This window comes from Sander vitreus, chromosome 1 (genome assembly GCF_031162955.1).
Source record: "Sander vitreus isolate 19-12246 chromosome 1, sanVit1, whole genome shotgun sequence".
Taxonomy (NCBI): Eukaryota; Metazoa; Chordata; class Actinopteri; order Perciformes; family Percidae; genus Sander; species Sander vitreus.
In genome coordinates, this window is record NC_135855.1 from 8,465,985 (window position 1) to 8,473,194 (window position 7,210).

General features: G+C 42.4%; 1 pseudogene; it reads left to right on the forward strand.

The window, feature by feature from the left end:
• Positions 1 to 1,062: 1,062 nt before the first annotated feature.
• LOC144521621 (uncharacterized) lies at positions 1,063 to 6,813 on the forward strand (annotated as a pseudogene).
• The last annotated feature ends 397 nt before the right edge of the window (positions 6,814 to 7,210 follow it).

Here is a 7,210-nt window from a genome sequence, read left to right on the forward strand (position 1 = left end):
CCCTATTCACGTGAAAAAAAGAATGAATAGGCTATATTTGGGTCTTTGGGTCGAAACTTTCCCCTAATGGGATTCTTCGGGGCTTTTTTTCCTTACTCAGGACATATTGAGGATACAAAATCAGTTGAGTTTACTTCTGTTGCAATTTGGTCTAGGTTTACCCCCATTTTGGCTTAAAATGGACTATTAAGGACTTACTGACCTTTCTAGAAAGGGATGGCATAACAGTAAAAATAGCTCCCCATCTTATCAGCTGCACCCATTGAGCCAAGTCACTTTGACAAGATGAAGGTTGGTTTTGGTCTATATGAAGCTCAGCGTAAATTCTTTCAGGAAGACTTCTATGCTTCACATTTCTCTCTCTCCCAACCTAATCAGCTGCATTGTTATCAGCTGAATGTGGGCGTTAACTCTTTCAGTTAAACCAACCAGAATTGCCACAATCTCCATGAGCTATTGCGTTGTTGCATTCAAACTTTAAATCTGTTCTACTCTCACTGCTGCTGTCAGTTGACATTTCAGGCAGAATCGATGCAACCCTCCTCCACCCCATTCACCTCCAGTTCTCATCATTCCCAGACCCATTCCTCCATCAGAAGCCCCGCTTCACATCACATCCATCCAGATATTCAGGCTTTCTTTAGCCTTTATTACCACCACTCCATCGGGGGGTATATCCACAGCCTCTATACCCCTTATAAATTAACTTTGCGATGAAGTCTAATCGCCAAAGAATCTAACATATCAACCTATTGTGCACCATGTTCATTAAACTTATTTCACCCTTAAATTAAGTCTCTCCTGATTGAAATGTTTTCAGTAAGGCAACACGTGCTGTGGTGAAATATATGGTGCAGCAAGAACAGAGCCCTCTGTCCTACATGACTACAGCATGGCTCCTGGAGCAAGTTGATCATTGGTTTGATCTCATGTCACTTCGCCATCCAATTACAGTATAGCCTTGAGCAGGCTCAAGATGGAGGAGTACCAATAGGCCATCGCCTTTCTCCAGGACATTGTTCATCTTGGTCAAAAGGAACGTTGGAAGCCTGTTGGGTGATAATGGCAACAACATCCATTCTGGCCATACAGGAAGAGATGCTGACACAAGAACGTCAAGGTTCACACAAGACTGCCTTGAAAACACATTCAGCTGTGTGAGGTCTAAAAATTCTGTCCCAACTCTAGTGGAATTCCATCAAGCACTGAGAATCATATCAGTGGGGCAGTTCCTCACCACCATCAGGTCTGGGAGCTACCAGGAAGGCAACAGTATTTTTTGGGCAGACTTCCTGAACACCTAGAAGATTGCTTTCTTTCTGTTATATAAATGATTATTTAAGCAACTGTAAGTAAATAGGTTTTAGGCTTGTGTTGAGTTTTTTCTTATGTGTTTACTTTTGTTGTTGTAAGTATGAATGTTATCAATGTAAGTTTATTTTGTTGTTCCTTTGATGTACATACAGTTGTGTTCAGAATAATAACAGTGTGTTTAAAAAAGTGAATAATGTTCAAAATCCTTAGAATAGCTTTTAATTCCATAATATCAATGCATTGGGAACACTGCACATTCAATTCCAAATCAAAACATGACCAAAATTGATCAAGTTTGTGTTATACCTATACAGAAAGTGAAGAAAAAAGGAATATTAGGCTGTTCAAAAAAATAGCAGTATTTGCAATCTCAAACATTTACTGTATGAACTGAAAAATGTCTCAAGGGTTTGCTTTACTTTGAATCACTGCACTAAATATTTTGTTGCATGACCATTATTTCTGAAAACTGCTTCACATCTGTGTTGCATGGAGTCGACCAACTTCTGGCACCTGTGAACAGATATTCCAGCCCAGGACGATTGAACTACATTCCACAATTCTTCTGCATTACTGAGTTTTGCCTCAGAAACAACATTTTTTGTCACCCCACAAGTTTTCTATGGGATTGAGGTCTGGGGATTGGTCTGGCCACTCCATAACATCAATCTTGTTCATCTGGAACCAAGACTTTGCTCGCTTACTGGTGTGTTTTGGGTCATTGTCTTGTTGAAAGACCCATTTCAAAGGCATTTCCTCTTCAGCTTGCTGGCCGCTCTATGCGCGTGCCACTGTCAAAGTCCAACATGGTTCAACTTTGACCGTGCTGCGAAAAGAGCGGCCGCAGCGCTGCTGTGACGTGCGAAAAAAACAACAACAAAAAACACAGAATACACGTGGATACACAAACGGAACATGGACGAGAGGTTGATTTTGGCCGTCAGCGATCTCCCAGAGCTGTACAGGCTACAACACAAGTTCAAGGTCGTACAGAGCCCTCGGACGCAAAACTATGCTGTGGAAGCATATTTCACCATAATAGGCATGCCAGCTGTGTAGATTATTGTAGCCTCTTAATTTAAATCATTCAGGTTTGTTTTAGCTATGTGAAATCAACATATATGTCTCCACTGAAATAGAATCCTATGTTACATTTTTTACTTTGGTGCATTTGTCAAATCATAATTGCATTTGCGCAACAGTGAGTGCATTTCTTAAAACAATTGGTGTAAACTGCACCGCATAGTGACTGACCTGAAAAATCGTGTATCTTGCTGGAAATCTTTTGTTTGTGTCCAAAGCAAGTACCAATGAATGTGTCCAAAGCAAGTATTTATGAATCAAACTGACAAGTCCTTCCGCCATTGTTTATACCAAGATAGTGAAACTGCTTTGTGTTGCTGTCCATATTTAACAGTTCACTCTGTAAGTATGGTCTAATGAACAATGCACATGAAAGGAAGGTCTATTCCCTATGTGACAAAGTTACACATTATTGTCCTTTCTGATCTGAGAAATGCACCAAAGCAACAGAGAAGAACTGTAGCCTACTGTTGTGAGCTGCGAAAACCAAATACCAAGTTGATTATACAGCTCCATACAGGTATTTGTAGGATATATTTGTATTTTTTATAAAAAAAATTATAATTTATACTCTTTATTGATCCCCAATGGGGAAATTACAATTTACACTCGGTTGTTATTACACAATAATAATATTGTATTTGTATACATGTATGATGAAAATATGTTTGGACTGATTGACACAAGTCATGTTCATTTTCATTGAAGTTCACATATAGATATATAGGTAGGTATATGGCCTTTACACAGAATAACTACCCATTTCCAAATGTGTAAGCTCCAGTTCTGGAGGAATTAATTGCACATATGCATTGAACACAGTGTTTTCCAGAGAATGAATTATGCATGTATGAATGTAGGCTCATATCTTAGCTTTATTATACCCAACTGCAATGACTGCAGACCTCTTACTTAAGTATATAAACATGCAATGACACAGTGTTGAAATGCAACATTTTATTTAGAAATGAAAATAATCCACACGTCTTCATCTATTTAGAGGAAGAGTGTAAGAAAAGGTGGAAGAACCTAAGTGACAGGTACATAAAGGAGAGGAGACAAAAAAGTGGTGCAGGGGCAGACTTGGAAGTACTTTTCCATACTGTCTTGTCTGGAGCCACACGTCAGGGAGACACAAATAGCCAGACGCTCCATTGTAGAAATGGGCTTTCGGAATGTTGTTCGCATCCGGGAAATCGTAGGCCCGACTCTCGTCAGCAGACTGTCAAATTGCTCCCTGTTGAGCCGAAAGTACCCCTGGAACCGGTCACAGTGAATGCGGAGCTCCTTCACCAGCCGGAATTCCCCCAACTGCTCTCTGGACCTGAGGGTCTCGAACAAAGCACAATGATGACAGTCCTGCGGGAGAAGATGGCATCTTAGTGAATCTAAAAGACTTCAAGGCAGGTGCTCTTTGTCGTCCTTCCCAAGAAGCCTATGATTTCATTCACAAAATTAAGTAACTATTTACGACATTTAAAATATGGCCATCTATCACTAGTATCAAGCTTTCTTCAATACAGCATGATGTTCATTTTGTAAAGTATGGTCCCATGTATTTTAAAATTTAAGATAAAGCAGGGGGTGCTTTAGGCCGTGGCTAAACGCTGACCTGTCAATCAGGACAGAGGCTTAGCAATGCTAACCATGGCCCTTTGTACAAAATGTATGTGTAGCAAAAAGCCTGCTGCAGGCCTCAATCATGCATGCATACACCATGAGAGGCAATCCTACAATTATGTGAAATATCTATGTGTAGCAGCACGCCTGCTGCGTACCTCAGAAATTATTAGCATAAAGATCATCCTACAGTGGCGGTAATGTACCAATAAGCTGGATGCCAACCACGATAAAACAAGAAGAAGATCCTCCTACAGTTATGTGATATATCTATGTGTAGCACAGGCCTCAAGGATGCAAGCATATATCCTGTGAGAGGTCATCCTACAATTATGTGAATTATCTATGAGTAGCAGAACGCTTGCTGCAGACTTCTGAAAACATTAGCATAGGATGCAGCAGTGTTGGGGAAGTTACTTTTAGTAAAGTAGTGTTTGCTTGTTACTCGTTACTTCTTAAAAAAGTAATCCATTACTTTACTTAGTTACCCCCTATGGAAGGTAACTTTTTACGTTACTCGTTACTTTTACATTACTTTTAAAAGCAGGCGTCTCTGGCAGAGACTGAAGTTAATTATACAAAAACTATCTTTGACCTTATAAAGCCAATCTATGGTTTATCAGTGAAGTGTCTGAACTACACTGCAGACTGGATTCTCTAGCTCTAGGTAGAGGCGGGGGTACAGGCCTACTGATTAACCCCAAGTGGAGATTTTCTCTCTACCCATTGCCACAGTTCACTCCACTCTCTTTTGAACTTCATGCTGTTACCATAACGCATCCGGTACAACTACTCATTGTCGTTATCTACCGCCCACCAGGTCCTCTGGGAGAGTTTTTGGAGGAGCTGGATGTCCTTCTTTCAAATATTCCTGAAACAGGTCCTCCGTTGATTCTTCTGTGCAACTTCAACATTCAGACAGAGAAGTCAGCTGCCTTTTTACACCTTCTCTCTTCTTTTGCCCTCTCTCTCTCCTTCCCCACCCACTCACAAAGCTAGCAACCACCTAGATCTCATATTTACCAGAACCTGCTCTACAACCAACCTCACTGTTACTCTACTCCATACCTCAGACCATTTCTTCATCTCTTACTCTCTCCCAAGCTCACAAACATATCTCAAGAGACACTATACCTGTCTGCCGTAATATTCATTCACTCTCGCCTTCTTCTCTGGCGTCATGTACTATATCAACCCTCCCTCCATCTGACTCTTTCTTACTCATGCCTCCAAAACGCTGCCACAGACACTCTCCTCTCTACTCTAGCCTCCTCCCTTGACTCTCTCATCCCTCTTACTTCATGGCAGGTTCGCAAGTCCTCCCCAGCTCCGTGGTTATCTGACTCTGTGCGTGCTGAAAGATCAACAATACGGACAGCGGAAAAAAAAAAAGGCGGAAATCTAAACACCCAGATGATCTGCTTACCTAACAGTCTCTTCTTTCCTCCTTCGCTGCCTCTATTTCAGCAGCAAAAAGCTCTTTTTATCAAACCAAAATTGAATCTACTTTCTCCAACCCTGTCTCCCTTTTTCCATTTCTTTCCAAAACTCTTGAGCGTGCCATTTATAATCAACTCTCTACCTATCTCCACCAGAACTACCTTCTTGATCCCCACCAGTCTGGCTTCAAGGCTGGCCACTCAACAGAAACTGCCCTCCTTGCTGTCTCTGAGCAGCTTCACATCGCTAGAGCAGCCTCTCTCTCCTCCGTCATCATCCTTCTGGACCTTTCTGCTGCATTTGACACAGTGAACCACCTGATCCTCATTTCGACACTCTAGGATCTGGGTGTCTCAGGCTCTGCGCTCTCTTTGCTCAAATCTTACCTGGCAGACCGAACCTATCGGGAACTTGGAGAGGATCTACCTCAGAACCTTGCCCACTCAAAACTGGGGTTCCTCAGGGATCAGTCCTGGGTCCCCTCCTGGGTCCCCTCCTGGTCAACTCTCTCGGGTCTGTCATTCAGTCACACAGCTTTTCTTATCACAGCTACGCAGATGACACCCAACTAATTCTCTCCTTTCCTTTAGCAGCACGTATCTCGGCCTGTCTGACTGACATTTCTTCTTGGATGTCCACACACCATCTGAAACTCAACCTTGACAAGACTGAGCTCCTTTTCCTTCCAGGGAAAGGCTGTCCTACCCAGGACCTGACTATAACAATTGACAACTCTGTGGTAGTCCCCACCCAGACTGCTAGAAACCTGGGTGTGACACTTGACAACCAACTAACCTTCACTGCCAACATCGCTGCAATTACCCGATCATGTAGATACATGCTACAAAACATCAGAAGGATACGTCCCCTTCTAACGCAGAAGGCGGCTCAGGTTCTGGTTCAGGCTCTAGTCATCTCACGTCTAGACTACTGCAACTCCCTGCTGATTGGCCTGCCTGCATGTGCCGTCCGGCCCCTTCAGCTCATTCAGAACGCAGCAGCTCGACTTGTCTTCAACCTCCCCAAGTTCTCTCACACTACACCGCTCCTCCGCTCTCTTCACTGGTTACCAGTTGCTGCCCGCATCCACTTCAAGACACTAGTACTTGCATACAGGACCACGAACAGATCAGCTCCAGCATACATCCAGGACATGGTCAAACCCTATACCCCAACTTAGCTTGCTGCCCCCTCACAGCGAGGGAGAACTAATCACTCAACGAAATCTCGACTGTTTGCTGTCCTGGCTCCTAAATGGTGGATGAGCTCCCTATTGACATGATCAGGATGCCCGAAAACCAGTGCATCTTCCGCCGAAGGCTAAAAACACATCTCTTCCGACTACACCTCGAATAACGAATGGGGGAGAAAAAATAAATAAATAAATATATATATATATATATATATATATATATATACTTCTTGATGCTGCACTTTCATATGGCTCTTTGTAGCATTACCTATTTAAAGCTAATGTACTTGCACTTACTACTTGTTGTCTGGAGTTTGCACCTTCAAGGTTGAACGCACTTAATTGTAAGTCGCTTTGGTCGCTCTTGTCTCACACAATTTACGTCACCTAGCTTGATGCTCAACTTGCTAGCTAGGTAGCTAGTTTAGCTCTTTTCCATTAACTGATGTGTGTTTATCCAGTGAAGTGTTTTTAGCAGTTAAGCAAAAGAACAAGCAAGATCCTCTGCTCATTTGAGTAACGTTACATCCCCGGTACGAAACACATCTTTGTAGCTTCAGC